At 39.6% G+C, this 18,613-nt stretch overlaps 1 protein-coding gene across 5 annotated transcripts in view; it reads right to left on the reverse strand.

Moving 5' to 3' along the window:
• The window catches only part of NCKAP5 (NCK associated protein 5), a 906,791-nt gene that overhangs the window by 59,006 nt on the left and 829,172 nt on the right, over positions 1-18,613 (reverse strand). The window lies entirely within an intron of this gene.

An 18,613-nucleotide genomic window follows, 5' to 3' on the forward strand; every position in this document is an offset into this window, starting at 1 on the left:
TAAAGTGAAACATCCTTAGTAAAGTTTATATTAGTATAAGTCTAGGACTGGTAAGAGGCACAACTCAGCGTGTTAGGCACGGTGGAGAATGTAATAGAATATGCTGTAATCTTTGAGTCAAGAGGCTCAACAGCTAACATTCCGGTGTTGCTTTATGGAACAGTGGCCCGGAGTGTGGTCTCTGCCAATAACTAACTGAGTGAACCGTTGCTCAAGATCCTTAACCTCTTGAGTTCTTCAGTTCCTTTTAGGGTTGCTGTGAGGATAAAACCACGTTCACTATGGAATCTCTAAAATTTAGAGTGACATCTAGCACAGCATGAGATAGCTGAATGAATGAAATAAAGAATGGTGACATATACAAAATGCCTAGTATGTTTATATGATGGGTAAATAATTTATCCTTAAGGACCTTTCTTACACAATCTCATGTGATGCTGAGCAATTAGTATGTGAACTTCAGAATCTGCCCATTCCCTCACCCTCCTCCTCACAATCTCTTTGCTCTGAGTAGCCGAATTCTGGGCATTTCCTAATATTAGGGTAAAAACAAAGGGGTGGGGATAAACACCGAGTTGGCTTTTATAGATTCTAGTAGATTGGTGTTTGGTTTTGGAAGCACTGGGAAGCTGAAGTCCTTATCAAAAGAGAAGCTTCAGTCTCCAAAGGGATGTTTACTGGGAAGATGCAGATACCTTTTCTCTAGTGTGGCGCCATTTAGACATCTCAGATACTGTCAGATCCCAGAGACTGGTCACGGACTGTAGGAGCCCTGAGTCATACGGCTGTGGTCTGAGAGGTGCTTATCTTTCCCAGAGTCACAAGGGCTAAGTTTCAGCCCCATTCATTTCAGGGCCTCCACCTGGTCAGCTTTACTCTCCACCAGCTTTACAGATTATTCATTATCTTCTCTATTCATTTTCTCCTCAATTAAGGGGAATTAATTGTTACAGAATGGCCTTTTTGAGAAATAATCAGCTGTTTGCATGGAGAGGTATTGCCAAAAGACTTCAGAAAGAAAGACATTGCTATTCAGAATTCAGTGTCTTTTCTCATTTTAGCTTAGATACACAGCACTCCTCAGATTTAGCATGTCCACATGTTGTACTTGGGGCAATTGTAAATGTCTGAACTATTTCAGTCCCACACAGGAGTAAGTGGATCTTCATCAGAATTGACCCGGTCTTTGGAGACGGGAATTAAAGAGTCATGATGTAACAGCTGAGGTGTGTTAGTCCCTACATGCCCCAGGCTGCCTGCCATAATAGTTTACTCCCAGCATCTTCAGGACTGCCCATCCCAGAATCAAAGAACGCTCCGTATAGCGGGACTTTAGGGGCTCTTTTCCTTTTGTGAAGATGGATCATCAAGTTTGGCTGCTTATTACAGCTACCAGGAGTTCACTGCTTTCTTCATATCATCTCTTCATCTTCACAACCTCATAAGGTAAGAACTATTATCACCATTTACAAACGAGGAATCATGGCTCAAAAAGGTTAAGTCACTTGCCCCAGGCCATACGCTATAAATAAAGAGATTGAATTTAAACCCAGCCTTGTGTAATTACAAAGACCATGCTCTTAAGCACCAAACTATACTGATTCCCCCCAAAAGTGCGGGTAAATCCAGAAGTGGGGTCCTCTCAGCCATTGAAGCAGCCCTGTGAGCAGAAAGCCCAAGAATGGCCCCCTGCTTCTGGGCAAGTTACCCAGCTTCTCCTCTGGAACTGGCGTGGGACCCTGAATTCTAGCTGGTTCGCATCCTGAGGTTGGAGTCTACTGTTGACATTCCCAGCATCTATGTGGCTGCTGCCCCTACGCAGGATGCCTACGCATCATGATCTACACAGTTCCTGAGAACCACAAGTGCCCGGTAACTCTTCCCTCTGCCCTCTTGGATTGCATCTGTAGACTTCCATCGCAGGGATTTTTGGGCATTTATCTTGGCTCTCTGAGCTTGGTGATAGGCGTTGCTTACAGGATCAATGTTTTCCTGGCTTTGTTTAGGAATTTTCTCCCCTCCAAGTATTTTATGGCTCAGAGAGCACTTAATCAAGTCCCCTCAAATGGAGACTCAAAAAGCAAAGTGAGGTTCTTGGTTGCCTTTTCAGTGCTTTTTCTGGGGAAAGGCCCCAGACACTGAAGCCCATGCATGTTGGCCTGCCCTATAACACAGAGGAGGAAATAGGGTGAGGAGGGATGTGGGGTAGGAAAAACGACGAAGGAAGTCTAAGACTGGTGCCTTGCTGAGGATACCAACATTTTCTGGGCTCTGTCCCTTTAAATTAGTTTTCTTTCCCTTCACAATATTGTCACACCAGAACCTATAAAACAGGACTTGAGGTATTCCTGAGGCCTCTGGTTCTCTGAGAATTGTGTGTACTGACATTAAACTCAGAAACCACCTGCTATTAAAGCCATTTTTTATTTCTAAAAATTATAGATGCCAAATGTGGTGAATTTGAAGGACTCATTTGTAAGCACCTATGAAATGAGGTGTGGACAGTCAGGACTCAGGCTCCAGATGCCACGTTTCACCCTCAAGCAAGTTTCTCCAGAATGCAGAAACCTCTGGAAATGGAGTTTATATTGAAAATGCTGACACCTTCTTTATGTAGTTTCTTTAAGGCACTGTAAGTTTCTTACAGTTCATAAAAATATTGTAACCTGAAAAAGTGTTAGATATTGTACTTTTGAAGCCAGTTTTTTCTCAAAGAATTATAAGAACTCACAAAATAATTAAAGGGCCGTTTAATAGGAACAAAGTTCAAAGGGGCAAGGCAGCCTTGCTTCTTAAATGAGTTGACTCGGTCTTGATCTGGACAAGTGTAAGTTCACATTTGTGGCTATGAGAACAGCTGCCAACAAGGCCTTGCTAATGAGTTCAAGGGTTGGGTCGCTGGATGGACCAGCGGGTTTCATTTTTCCAAAGTCAACAATTACTTCTCTGAACTGAGCCAGTCCTCCCACCTACTTCTCATTGTCCTATTTGCCTTCTGTCCATCTATCTCTCAAGGTAAGTTCTCTCACTTATCACCACTAACAAGCCCCAGATGTTTCCTGGGGTGACTTACAGCAGTGCTTCCCAGTCCTTTTAAAGTCATGGCACACAGAGAAAATATATAGCTCACTGAGGGAAATACCAGCTGCCCCAGGACCACTGGCCACCTGAGAGCTGAGGGGGCATCATCTCAGCACACCTGGGATCCATTCAGGGCACGTCAGCAGCAGAATGGTAGGAAATCTCTTACTTACAGGACAGACTCAGGATCTTCTTTTACTGACACCTTGAATAGATTACCTTGCATATCTCCTGCAGGCAAGGAGATGGATAACTTTTTAGTCTCTTAGCAGCTGGTACGGGAATCGTTAGGCCCTACTTTTTTGGGAAAAACGTCGGGAGTACTTGGGTTAGGAATATTGTTTGGCATCGAAGCTTCAGTAAAGAGGGAAGTTATTGTGCCTAAGAGGGAGATGAGCAGCCGAGAAGGATGAGGTTCTGCATGGGATGGTGGCAGAGAAGAAATTCTGGAGAAACATTTCCACTTGGGATTTTTCAACTGTTAAGTTAGGGTATGTAACATAAAATCCCCACTCAGCTCTCCAGTGATCAGTAAGCCATCTGTTCCTTGTACCAGGTGCCCCAGCAGGTGACTTTAGCTTCCTCATCTGATAATTAGATACTATAACCTTCATCATAGGGTGCTTTGAGGATTAGAAACAGTGCATGTAATAAACATAGTGTGATGCCTGGAACAGGTACATAGCTATTATTCAGAAAATGGCAGTAATTCTCAAAGTAAGTGTTATTAGACTGTAAGCATCCTGGAGGCAGACTGAATTTTATTCATTTCCTCAATATTCCCATATAAGCCTATTCCTGCTTCTATATTGCCCTTATTCTGCTGTATGGTAATTATATGCTGATAGAGGTGATACTGATTATAGGCCGATAGAGTATCTGATTTATTCTCCATCACCAGTGCTCAGCACAGCGCCTGACACAGTCAGCGCTCACTGAGTAGAATGAAAGAATAGGTGGATGAAAAAACAGCTCTAATCTTTAGCAAGTTCTTCCTGAAATTAAATTGAATATGAACCTTTCATTTTGAAATCCCAATCTGTTGCTTTTTGTTCTGACTCCAGCATCCAAAGAAAACAGCTGACTTGCTTCTTCTGTGTAGGTACTTTTCACATACAGCCCGACTTCATTAACTCAGATAGCCACAGGAATAAGATCATTCAGAATTATTGAATATTTTGAAGACCGAGTTCTTAATACTTCTAAGCCCTTGGAGCAAGGGTCAGTGACCAAGATGAAGGACAGCCCATGGAATGCTGCTTTAGCATCTTCCTTAGTTCCCGCTCCCCCCTCAAAGCATCACTGGGGCGGCAGGTCCCAGGTCTAACAAAAGCTGAGGTGGCATCATTACCCTAGCGCTCGTCCTCAGGGATTCTACGATGCCGTGCTGAGTGCTGGCATCCCATTTAACATCAGCACCCATAGCAGTATAAGAAGTAAGTTCTGAGTCAAGTTCCTGGGAGCCATTTGTAGTGAGTAGATGAGATTACTCAGTAACTTCTTATGTGTATTTACACAAAACAGTGAGTTTCTCTCTTTTAGAACAATTTATTCTGTTAACTGTGTTGTCTATGCTTCTTCCAAACTTGTTTTATACAATTCCTTTACATAGTAACATTATCTTTAAAAATAGCTGCAAAGGGAAAATTTATTTCCAGCACTGTTTGAGTTAATATAAATTTCCAAGTTAACGGAATTTGAATTAGCAATGATTTTGAGTGTTTGGGAAATGCTGCTAATTTTTTCCTCAGCCTTCTCTTCTACAGATTAAAATGTCTCAACTTTTTCTTACACATCTTAAATCACTTGAATTTGTAAACCCAAATTCGTGGTATTATTAATGTATCTGTCCAAAGAGATTATTATATAGGATAGGCTTAAGAAAACCTGACTTGAGTTCTCAGTTACTCTGAATATTCAGAAGAATGAAGTGAAAAGAAAATAGGCTTCAGAGTTGGAAAGACTAAGCTTGAAGACCTGCTTGGCTACCTGCTAGCTGTGTGACAACAAGGGATTTTTTAAACGATTCTGACTTCATATAATCATAGCTCATTTCTAATAAGCCTGGTACAGTGCTCATTACAAAGTAGGTGTTCAGTAAGTTTCCATAAGTGGTTGTCAGGGAGAGGTGAGGGCCCCTGTAGGTACATAACACACACTGTGATGGAATCCATGGCAAACCAGACTCTCGTCTATGTGGTTAGTGTTCTACTGCAGCTCGTGGATGCATTTCACTAAACAACTACCCAGGTTATTTCCTAAGCAATTACCTTTTGGCAACCATTTCCTTGGGGGTTAGTTGATCACAATCATTAATGAGCAATTATGAATATAGAGTGAAGTACGTCGAGTTGGTTGCAAACTGTCTCATGCAGAGAAGGGATGGAGTCCATTTTCTCAAAAAATCCATGTTGGAGTTGGCACCCTGAAAGGCTTTTTTAAGAGCCTAAACAAGTGATGTTTACTGATGCTCCTTTGTTCACAGCCTTACTACATTCTCAGGGAACATTCCCAAATGGGTAAGCCCTGATTTTCAGTTAGCAAAGGTAGAGCACATGTATCCTAAAAGGTTGTACCTGCTTCTGTGCAATGATGTACCCTCTCTTATACAGTCAAACAAACTACTTTAATAATGACTGATTTTTTCCTCTTCAATACTCATAGATCCTAGGAAAAGAGATAACTTTAAAACCCCAAATCTTTTTTACTTTGAGAACTTCAATTATGTCTACAAAAGTTTCAGCCAACCATGCAAAGGGGACCCAACACAATTCACCATCCAGAAAGAGCAACATATGTTTAATATTCATACCATATTATTAATTGGCATGCTTTCCTATAATGCAAGTGGTCATGTAAATAAGTCTTTGTTTGAGTTCTCTCTAGGTTCCTAAACATCTTTAAGCTACGTGTGCTATTGGCAACAGAACCTTAAACTACAGATGGGAGAACAGATCTCTTGATTTGCACATCCTTCTCTTCATCTGTAGGGCTGAAACAAGCTAAAAAAAACTAAGCCTGTTGCTAAAACCACATCAATTAAATGTAGGTTATTCATTCTAAGTTTACCCCGTGGTTTTTGTCAAAGTAGTCCAAAATGACTATATTGGCTATTTATTCACAACCATTGGATAACTATTGGCTGTGGCATTAAGAAGACCTCCTGGAAAATTAAATTCAATTTGATGGGTTTAGAATGCATGAGAATACTCAGCCTCTAAGTTCAGATTGGATTTAAATTTTCTGAGATTTGAAAAGTGTATAGGAGAATGTAAAGGGATTGTTTTTCAATCCCTTGTGTTCTCTTTGATATAAAGGAAGACAGGAATGTTGGGGATCTGGCACACTGGTACATAGAGAATGAAAATGAGAAAAAATGTAAGGACTTAACATGACAAAAAAATTAAAAAGGAAAAAAGCAGATCATGAAACTCCTTTGTAAAGATATTTAAGCCAATATAAAAGATGTGCCACCTCAGGTTGGGCTGGTATCTGCTGAACCCAATATTTGGTGTCTGGCAGTAGCATCACATAAAATATTGTGGTGGTCATAAAATATGTGACTAAAGGACATAAACTATAAAAGTGGGAAATAGGTTCCAAATGCCCAAGTTGACCGTGAATTCATAGAAATCCTTCTTGAATTTATTGATATATTCAGCTAGTATAACCCCTAAGAAAATATTCCTTAAGTTTACTATAAGATGTGCTCCTTCCTGTCACTGATATTAAAACAACCTCTCCTAAGTTTCTGGGGATGGCTCTTGGTCTAATATTATGAGATGTGTTATCCCACTTTCCAAACCCGTCTTGATTTTACAAATTCTAATAATTATCTCTATACTCTTATCCCTCCAGCCTGAAAATTCTTGAGATCTTCACATAACTCCTTCATATCTTGCTATGTCTTGCTTCATATCTTCATGTCTTGCTACTATGCCCATTTTGTAAAACAATAGCCAGACTTGTATGCAATATTTACTATGATGTACAACAGCAGGTTAATAAGACAACTACTGTTTAATGGCCAGCATTTGTTTGAACTGGTCAGCTGATCTAGGAACAGACTTGAACCCCAGACTCCAACATCTTGTTTTGGGAGCCATCATTTCCAGGTCAAAGTCTTTGTTTATGAGAGGACAACACAGATCCCTACCAACTCCCCACAAAGCAATGGTTACCCCTTGACCACTTTCCTATCCATATGTCAAATCTCGTCCTCCTTAGACATTTTCCTAACTGGAAAAAAAAAAAAAAAAAAAACCTTACTTTCACTAGCAAAACTTTCCAGAGTACCATAAAAATGTAGAACCACTATGGTTCCAGCCCTGATTTGTGATCACCATTTTTTTAATTGAGGAAATGCCAACTTATCTCCCTCTCTCTTTTGTTTCCTATTATACCTGCTCATTTTCTATCCATGATAAAATTACTCTATCCTCAACTTTTTTATCCCAATCTAATTATAATTTAGCTAGTTGTTTATATCCTCTTCTTTTGGACTGGTGCTTATGAAAGGCATGTTAAAGGTCTAAACTAATGATTTTAATGATTCTCCTTTGTTCATGGACTTATTACATTCTCAGACCACATTCCCAAATCAGGAGGTCACAATTTCCCCTTAAAACAGCAAATTTATCCTAAAAGATTATCCTTGTATCTCTTCAATGATCTACCTTCTCTCATGGATTCACTCCATCTCTATCTGTCCTGCCAAAACCAAGTGAAAAGTTGAACAATTATCTGGTGAATCTGATAGATACGGTTGGCTATTATGGGTAATTCTGTCTCTCTAAATCTCTCTTACTCCATATCAGGTTTGCTGAATTATATGGACAACTGTCTTTACTCTCCATTTCACCTGCCTGGATAACATCTGCTTTGATAAGGCAAGTGAGAGAAGGGAGGAAGGAAAATAAATTGGGGGTAAGGTGCTGCAGGAAGAGATTCAAAACAGCTTTATTTGGCAAGAATTATATAAAAACAGAGAAGCATGAGATTCAGACCCAACAACAGAAACAGATAAAAATTTATTAAAGATGTTTACAAGAGCTAAAGCATTCTATTTATTATTAACCTATTTTTTTTTATTGTTGCAGGTAAAGATTCACAGTGAGCTAACATCTGTTGCCAATCTTTCTCTCTTTTTTTTGTTTTACTCCCCAAAGCCACAGTGCATGGTTGTATATCCTAGTTGTAAGTTGTTCCAGTTCCTCTATGTGAGCCGCTGCCACAGCATGGCAACTGACAGATGGGTGGTGTTTTCCACGACTGGGAAGGGAACCCAGGTCACTGAAGATGTGAGTGCCAAACTTTAACCACGAGGCCATCAGGGCTGCCTTGTTAACCTAATTTTTTAAATTAAAAATTTATATACTCTAAAATTGCAAATTATTTTAGTTTGTTTATATTACTGTAATTATAGGTATTTAATGAAAGTCTCCAGAAAGCTAAGAATTTAAAGTTCATAGATGGTTTTCTCCATTCATCTCGATATTTAATCAGTATTAATGATTTTTCAAATTATATGCAACAAGAAAGAAAGCTCAAGTCTTCATACCTCTAAACTTTTTCTTTTTAATATTCATTTTAACATGCCTTGCTTGGTTCAGGATTTTAATTATTATAAGGTAATCTATTTTAAGTGAATATTCAAGGATCATTTATTTTTCTTTCATGTGACTATAGTTAAAATGTGGGTGAAGAGAAGGCTGAAGGCTGATACGAGCCTATCTTTCTATTTCAGCTGCCACTCTCCACTCTCCAATATTCCATGGTTGTCTCTACAGGAAGATAATAAAGAAGTAATGAAATCCAGCAGACCAGAGGATATGGATTTGGGTAAAAACATATAGAGATTTTTGCTTCTGTCCATTAAGAATTAACTGTAACAGGAACACACATACACTGTTAAACACTGTTTTCATACATTGGACTATAGGCAGCATAGAACTTGATCTCTGAATCAAGGAAAACAAGTGAGGTGAGCCCTACAATCTCCCCAGACAACTACCTGGTGACTGTTTCCAGACTGAAACACAGAGAGAAGGAACACAGAGTCTGGAAGTCTTGCTGAATTGAAGAGATAAATATAGGTGTGTGTGGGGGGGTGGGGAGTCAAGGCAGCTAGAATTTGCAGGGCAGTGTATTGGAAAGAAAGGATAATAGCAGAGGTTTCCCTACAGTATTCAGCTATGTACTAACCTGCACATGCAAAAGGTGAAATTTATGAGCTCAGAGAAATAATTACTATGAAGCAGTAGGTTAAATAATTTCTTGAGCTCACATAAGGCTAAAAATAGTTTATGTTTTCACCATCCAGAGAGGATAGGCCTTCAATACATGGATGATAGTGCAGAGTCCTAAGAAGGGTCAAGCCTTAGTAGTGACGCTAAATTATATCCAGAATAAAGGCTTCCATGAACTTGTCATAACAAAACTTAAGAGCAAGACTAATCTGCAAATACCTTAAATGTACCCCACAACAAAGTCCAACAGCCTTTACAGGAATACAATAAAATCCAGCTCTCAACAATGTAAAATTTACAATCTCGGCATCCAAGCAAAAATCACCAGGCATGCAAAAAGGCAGGAAAATATGATCCATATTGAAGAGAAAAATCAATCAATAGAAACAGACACAGTAATGATAGATCATGGAATTAAAAAAAGAACTTAAAAATTTTGTAGACATTATAAATATGTACAAAGATATAAAGTAAAACAAACGTAATTAGGAGATATTAAAATAATAAAAATACCCAAATGGAAATTATAGACAGGAAAAACTATGTTTAAATGGAAGAAATACACTATATAGAATTAATAGCAGATTAACAAAGAGATTAGATATAGCAGAAAAAAAGATCAGTGACTTTGAACACATAACAGTATAAACTACCTAAAATAAAGCACATAGAGAAAAAAGGCAAAAGAATAAACAGACCATTAGTGACCTGGAAGTCAATATGAAGTGGTCTAAATATGTATAATTAGAGCCCCAGATGGGAAGAAAAGAGAGGACGATGAAAAAAATATGTGAAGAAATAACCAAAAATGTACCATATTTGATAAAAACTATAAACCCCAAATCTAACAGACTCAATAAATCCCAACCAGAACCAACACAGAGAAAGTCACACAAAGGCACAACATAATTAAATTGCTGAATATCAATGATAAAGACAATCTTAAAACCAACTGAGAAAAAAGATACTTTACAGAAAACAACAACAAAAAGCTGACAGCAGACTTCATGCCAGAAACTGCAGAAGCCAGAAGATAGTGTAAAAACATCTTAAAGTGCTGGGGGGGGGGAGGAGGGGGGAGAGTCAACTTTTAAAAAACGAATGTCAATTAATCAACTTCTCAACTAATTTAAAATAAAGGAAAAATAAATACTTTTCAAACAAAAACTGAAATAATTCATTGCCAGAGGATTTTTATTTTTTAATTTTTAATTTTTTTTTTTGTGAGGAAGATCAGCCCTGAGCTAACATCTATGCCAATCCTCCTCTTTTTGCTGAGGAAGACTGGCCCTGGGCTAACATCCGTGCCCATCGTCCTCCACTTTATATGGGATGCTGCCACAGCATGGCCTGACAAGCAGTGCCTCGGTGCGCACCCGGGATCCGAACCCAGGCCGCCAGCAGCAGAGCGCTTGCACTTAACTGCTACACCAGGGGGCTGGCCCCCAGAGGATTTTTAGTGTAGGAAATATTAAGGGAAGTTTCACAGGCCGATGAAAAACGGGTATCACATAGAAATCTGGATGTATACAAAAGAATGAAGAGCACTGGAAATGGTAAATGCATGGTATATATAAAATGTTTTTCTTATTTTTAATCTCTTTAAGAGATAATTCACTAAACCAAATATAACAACATATTGCAAGGTTTCTAATACATGTAGAAGTAAAATATATAAGAATACCATAAAGGGTAGGAGGGGTTATAAGAAAGTAATATGTGATATATTATTTAAGATAGACTGAGCTAAAGTAAAGATGTAATTACATTACATTTAAACATTAGATCAATCACCAAAGAAACCAAGAGGTATAGTTAATAAGTTGCAAGTGGAGATAGAGTGGATTCATAAAAAATACTCAATTCAAAAGAAGGCAAAAAAGGGGGACAAAAATATAAAGAACAGATGAAGCAAATAGAAAATAAATAGTAAGATGGTAGATTTAAACCCAACCGTATAATAGTTACATTAAATGTAAGTGGCCTAAACAACCCAATTAAGAGGCTGAGATTGTCAGATTTGATTTACAAAAAAAATAAAGGCAAGACCCAATTATATACTGTCTACAAGAAGTCCACTTTAAATATATTCACGGAACAGAAGATTCAGTATTATTCAGATGCCAATTCTCTCCAAATTGATCTATAGATTCAATGTAATCCTAATCAAAACACTACCAGATTTTATTATAGACATTGACAAACTGATTCTAAAATTATTTGGAAATGCAAACATTTTTTTAAAAAGTAAAACAATGTCAGAGGACTGACACTACCTGAATTCTATTTGGCTATACTAATCAAGAGAATGTGGTATTGGGTAAGGATTTGCATTTAGTTCAGTGAAACAGAACAGACATTTCAGAAATAGACTCACACATATATTGTCAATTGATTCCTGACAAAGATGACAAGGTAACTTAATGGGGAAAAGATAGTGTTTCAACAAAAGGTACTGGAAACACTGAATATTCACATGAAGAAAAATGAACCTCACCCCTTTTCTCACACTGTTTACAAAAATTAATACATAGACTGAAACATAAGAGCTAAAACCATAAAAGTTCTAGAAGAAACAGAGAAGAATATCTCTGTGACCTTGGATTAGGCAACAATTTCTCAAATAGAACTCAAAAACATGAACCATAAAAGAAAAAAATAATAAATTAAACTTGATCAAAAAATAAAAACTTCCTTTTCAAAGGCACTGTTCAGAAAATTAAAAGGTGAGCAACAGGCTGGAAGAAAAGAGCAAAAAGTGTGTCTAATAAGGGATTCGGATCCAGAATAAAAAGAACTTTAATGCAATAATGAGGACAAGCAACTCAAGACAAAACTGAGCAAAAAATTTAAATGCATATGTCACCAAAGGAGATACATGGGTGGCAAACAAACACAGGAAAAGATGCTCAACATCATCAGATATTAGGGGGATGCAAATTAAAACCACAATGAGATATCACTATACTCCCATAAAAATGGCTAAAATTAAAAAGACTAACAATACTAAATGTTGTTGAGGATGTGGAGCAAGAGGCACCCTCATACATTGTTGGTAGGAGTACAGAATGGCAAAAGTACTTTGGAAAAATTTGGCAGTTTCTTGTAAAGTTAACCATACTCTCATCATTTGACCCAGCAATAACATTCTTCCCAAGAGAAAAGAACATATATGTCCACCCTAAGACTCATACACAAATGCTTATAGCAGCTTGATGCATAATAGCCCAAACTGGAAGTAACTTAAATGTCCATCAGCTAGTGAATGGATAGACAAATGTGGTACAGCCATACAATGAAATACTAATCAGCAATAAAAAAACAAAAACAAAAACAAAAAACTGCTGATACACACAACAACGTGGATGGTTCTCGAAAGCATTACACTAATTAAAAGAAGCCAAACTCAAAATAGTATATATTGTATGACTGATTCCATTTATATAAAATTCCAGAAAAAGCAAAACTATAGTGACAGAAAGCAAATCAGTGGTTAGCTGGGACGAGTGGTGTGCAGACAGGATTCAGTGTAAAGGGGAATGAGGGAATATTTTGGGGTGATGAAAATGTTGTATATCTTGATTGTGGTAGTGGTTACATAACTGTATACATTAATCAAACTGTACACTTAGAATGGGTAAATTTTGTTATATGTAAATCAAACCTCAATATACCTGATTCTAAATATTTTATGCCCAGCCTGCCAATAAAAATTTACTGAAATCCAAAAGTGCAATCCTGGTTGAACAGAGCTGAACAGAGGAACTGGGCTTTCCCCAGGTATAACCTGGAAGAACCCTTAGAGGCATCTGCAAGTGATGTTGTCAAGGCTATTGTCTTCAGCAGTCACAAGGGAGCAAAACTGGGGTTATTCATTCATCCCAGATCCAGTCAACACACAAAGGCTTTGTGTACTCCATCATCCTTTCAACAATCTTGGGAAGTAGCTACTATTATCCTCATTTGACAGAGGGGGAAAGCAAAGCTCTGAGAAGTGAAGACGCTCACTTAACAGAGTGCAAGTCCGACTCCAAAGCTCAGGGTTTGTCTATCCATCAACCTGCCTCCCAGGAGGGTTGGGGATCCCCAGTATCAGAGAGCCTGCCAGGGACTCTATAGCCCAATACTTCTCTAGCTTGAGGGAGAAGCGGGTAGACAGATCCCTGGATTCCCTCGTTGTGTGCCCCAGACTTTCCTTTGCACAGTGGGTCCTTAAGGAGCAGAGCCACTAAATCATGACTGTACAAGCAGCCTAGACATGCTTTGTGCAAATGCATTTGACCTTCATCATACCTTATATTTCTGCAGTATAACAACATTTACTGATTGCTTACTACAGAGCAGGCACTTTATTTGCATCAGGTCATTATGCAATATGCAATGAACACATTTTACATATGAGGAAACTGAAGTTTAAGGAGATTAATAAAGTTGCCCACGGTCATATAGCTACAACTAGGAAAGCCAGAATTTGACTAAGTCCTATACAAACCACAAAGTTCACAGGCTTGACTGCTGCATGATTCCAGTATTGTCTTCTGTATTCAGTTTACTGAGCACTCTGAGTCAATAAAGATGCTTTTGGTGGAAAGTAACATATTTAATGGTAAGGATATATTAGCTCACAGTCCAGAATTAGAGTGAGCTTCAAGGCTGCCTTAATCTAGACTCTGCCTCTGTTTCCCTGCAGTTCTCTCGGCTCTGCCCCTCCTATGTCTCAACTTTATCTTCATGTTGGTAGGAGTTGGCTGTAGCAGCTCCATAACAGTCAGCTGTATGTTCCCAAGTCTAAACGGAAAGAGAAGCTGACTTTGTATGTGATTCTCTCTACACCTCCAACCATCTTTTACCTTGAAAATTAGCCAAATGAGGTCACAAGGTCATTCCTGGACTGATCCATGTCACCTGGAGAATGCCATTCACTGACTGGCCCAGGCCTGGGTTCCTGAGCCAATTGCTTGAAGGCTTCCCTTACCATCACTGTCCTAATCACTTGTACACTTGGAGTGGAAACAAATATTGGGAAGCCAATCATAACATCTGCTACATTCTTTCTTAGTAATTATTTCAGTTGACTTTTACAGCAACACTATGTCTCAGTGATAACATCCATTTTACAGATGAGAAAACAAATGCACAGGGAACGTATATCTCTCAGGGGCAAGAATACATATGCAGCAGCCAGGATTCAAAGTCAGGTCTTCTAACTCCACGTCCAGAGCCCTTTCCACTAGTTGGCAACGACTACGACCTTACCCTGCTCTCGCTCTTTAGACCAAATTCTAAGATGTTGCTGAGAAAATATTCATCTTCTAGGTTCTCTCTCCTAGTGTTTATCATCATTTTTTTCTAATTCAATAACCACTCCATTATGGGCTCCAGTGAGCCACTTATAACCAAGTCAGGAGGCTTTTTTCAGCACTTCCTTTCTAATGAGGTTTTCTAGCTATAATTTAAAATAAATACATAGTCCTATGAATCTTAAAGCCTACTTAGTGTGATGTAGGCCTTCTTCTCTTTTTCTTCCTCAATCTCACTTTCTAAATAATCTCTGTTCAAAAGACTGTCCTTTTCAAATTCTTTTTCCACACCTACCATCAACATGCTACTCCCAGGCTTTCTGGTTTTCATCACCTGTATTCATTCTCCATAATGGACCTAATGAGAAGGTTCTGGCCTTTGGGCTTTTAAAGCACGAGTGTCATAAAGGTAGCATCTTTTTCCTTAAAAAGAAATATAAGAGAAATGACATGGAAACAAACCCTCAAATGTCTGCTTAAAAACATGGCAGTGTTTCAACTAGAGTTCTAACAAGCAGAAATGGAGAACTGGTTGGCAGATAATTGTGGCTTCAGCACCTAGGAGAGCTCCAGATGCTGGTATCAAGGGTCCCTTGCACTTCAGGTCCATCTTACATTTAAAATGTGCTACCATGAACCTCTCCTCCTCTGATTTTCCCAATCATCATGCACCGAGTTGGGGAAGGCATGAACCAGTATATCTAGTTCAGAGATATGAAAATCAAGGCAAGGTTTCCTTAATTAATAATTAAGATAATTATTAAAATAATTAACTGAAACTTACATATATTGGTTCCACGCTCAGTGCTGTTTACGCTACATTATTTTGATTCCTGAAAAGTTAGGGAAGTCATATGAAAGATGTGAAGGTTCAGGAATTAGTTTAGCACCTCTGACGCTGGATTTTTTTTTTTTTTGTGAGGAAGATCAGTTCTGAGCTAACATCCACGCCAATCTTCCCCTTTTTGCTGAGGAAGACTGGCCCTGGGCTAACATCCGTGCCCATCTTCCTCCACTTTATGTGGGACCCCACCACAGCATGGCCTGACAAGCGGTGCATCGGTGTGCGCGCGGGATCCGAACCTGGGCCGCCAGCGGTGGAGTGCGTGGACTTAACCGCTACACCACAGGGCTGTCCCCTGACCCTGGATTTTAAGTTTGAATCTTATATGTTTTTGGCCTTTCTTTGGTGTTCAGGAAAAGTAAACAAGACTTGACAGAAAATCTGATGAGTAACTGCAACCATTTTGACCCAAGGCCAATATATACAAATTCAAAAGATGTTATCAAGAAAATATGTTGGTACCATCTAGGACAACTGTCATAACCTGGCCTTCCAACAGAAAGATACTATTATCATGTGTTGAATAATATTGAATGTGCTATTGATTCTTTAGAAAATGTGTATCTCCTGAAGACAAGAAGAAAGAGATGAAAGAGGCATCAAAGAAGGCTCTCATTTTTCTAATTGTGAAGAATTGGGAGTATAGTAATGTGGAGGAGCCTTCTAAAATAAGGAGCCAAGTTAGAGCATGGGGAAAAGATCATAGTAGAAAACTAACCACGGTGAGGAGGAGGAGCAGATGGGGAAGCTGAATGGAATCACGACGCTGGAGGCCATACTGGAAATATCTAGAGCTAAGCTTGGAGAATTTGTTTGTAAACAGAGTTGCTAGGAAAGCAGAAAGGAAAGTGACAAGAGAGCATTATTGAAGGTGGGATTAAGGAGGAAGCCAAAGGCAGCTGAGAGAACCTCTCTGGCAAGCTCAAGCAAGTCACAGGACACTTAGCAATCCCCAGGCCCTCTCTCTCCCGCCTGACTGGGAAAGAGTCAGGGATGGAGCAGAATGAGGACAATAAGGCAGAGGCTGAGCAGGTCTCTCTGTGGAGTCCTGAGGATTAGAGCAGAATGAAACATGCTGGAGCTTCCAAAGTTTTTGACAGCTCAATCTGCTTCAATGTGCAAGGGAAGGAGAAACTTCACTCTGAACGACACAGCTCAACCCACCTGTTTCTGAAGAATTCATCTTAGCTTCTATTCCATATGCCTGCAGAATATCATCCTAGAAGTGGAGTTTATTATCCTTGTAAATAGAACCTCACTAACGGGTATGGTTTATGGTGAAGCAATGCACATGCCCCACAGGACCTGTCGGCTCCTACTCCAAGGCCTCCATCATCCTGGGACACTTCACTCAACTTGGCAGGGTTCACATGCTTGACACAAAGTCTGTCTGGATTCAAGGAGCCCTGTGCACTTAAGGAAGCAGAAGCAGGTGTGTGTATGTGACTCGAAGGTGTCACTTTCTCACACAGGAGTTGGTGAATGATGGGAATTTCTCACTCCATGCACAGTGGATTGCCCTTCTGTCTGGCAGTTTCCCTACAACATTCTACACAAGTTATGTCTACAAATGAAGACCTAGCACAGATATAGCACAGCACCCCACCCATTGTGGAATCCTGGACATGCTGGGTGGAGGGGAAGAAGGCCATTTAACCGAGTTCCCTGGTGGCCCAGTCTTCCTGCAGAGCAGAGCAACATGCGAATCACACAGTGCACTAATTGGCATCCATGATTCTGGCCAGTCAGCACAATTATCTACATGGAAAGTAACTCCCACTGATCTCAGCAGGAGCATCTCATGAACACTTAAGTCATTTTTGCCCTTAGAGGAGCTTTGCTCTAAAACACAAATTCTCTCTAATAGGGATCCATTACTGTGTAATGAATAAATATACCATGTGCAGGCAAGCAGGATTTCCAGAGGCCTTGGGCCCTTTCCTCGTGTACCAGCCTCTCGAATCTTTCTTCCAGCTGGGGTGACAGGAGCACTTCTGCAGAGGACACACACCTCCATGAGCAAGTTCACTACTTACAGCAAGTTCACGACTTACAAAACTCCATGAGTTTTGATTTCAGATTCAGTTGAAGTAAAAACATCTAGCTTTGTTTGCTCACATGAAACTGGACTGCTAAACTGAAAAGCTTCTAATAACTGGGGTTTCACTAGGGATGCCTGCTCCTCTGTTTTACATAAATGGTGATGATGCGGGCTGTCTGATATTTGAATCCTGGCATCTGCAGCCTCCCCACCCCCTGCCCAGGTCAGTTTTCCCTGGCCCAGATGATGCAAACTGAAATCTTTAGTCACCTGGACAGATGGCAGCAGTTCAACTTCTTTCAACTAGCTGATATCCTCATCATCCTGTTAGAATCTAATTACATGTAATTGTATTAGTCAGGGTTCTACAGAGAAACAGAACTAACAGTGTGTGTGTGTGTGTGTGCGTGCGTGTGCGTGTGTGCGTGTGCATGTGTATGTGTTATAAGGAATTGGCTCATGCAATATGGAAGCTGGCAAATCCCAAGATCTTCAGGGTGAGTGGCAAGCTGGAGACTCAGGAGACTGAAGGTTTAGTTCTAGTTAGAGTCCTGAGTCCTGAACCAGGAGAACTGGTCCAAAGCCCAGCAGGCTCGAGACCCAGAAAAAGTCAATGTTTCAGTTCTAGTCTGAAGACAGGAATAAAACTGACATCTCAGCTAAAAGGCATTCAGGCAGGAAAAAGGATTCTCTCTTACTTGGGGGAGGGCCAGGCTTTTTGTTCTATTTGGGTCTTCAGCTAATTGGGTGAAGCCCACTATGTTGAGGAGGGCAATGTGCTTTTACTCAGTCTGTGGATTTAAATGTTAATCTCATCCAAAAACACCCTCACAGAAATATCCAGAATAATGTTTGCTCAAATATCTGGGCACCCTGTGGCCCAATCAAGTTGACATATAAAAATCAAACATCACAGTTTTAAGGAGCTGTTGTTTGTGGCATACAGCAATGATTACAGAGCCAAAATGGGGGGAGGGGGTGGAAACGTTTTCTCATTCAAACACAATTTCTATATCCCCTTCAAATCAACACTTGTAAGATGGTCTATTTAAGATGAAATCAATGGAAACCACCTGCTGATATCTCCCCCTCATCCCAC

Source organism: Ceratotherium simum, chromosome 9, assembly GCF_057802395.1.
Source record: "Ceratotherium simum simum isolate JZ-2026a chromosome 9, ASM5780239v1, whole genome shotgun sequence".
NCBI classification, from domain to species: domain Eukaryota; kingdom Metazoa; phylum Chordata; class Mammalia; order Perissodactyla; family Rhinocerotidae; genus Ceratotherium; species Ceratotherium simum.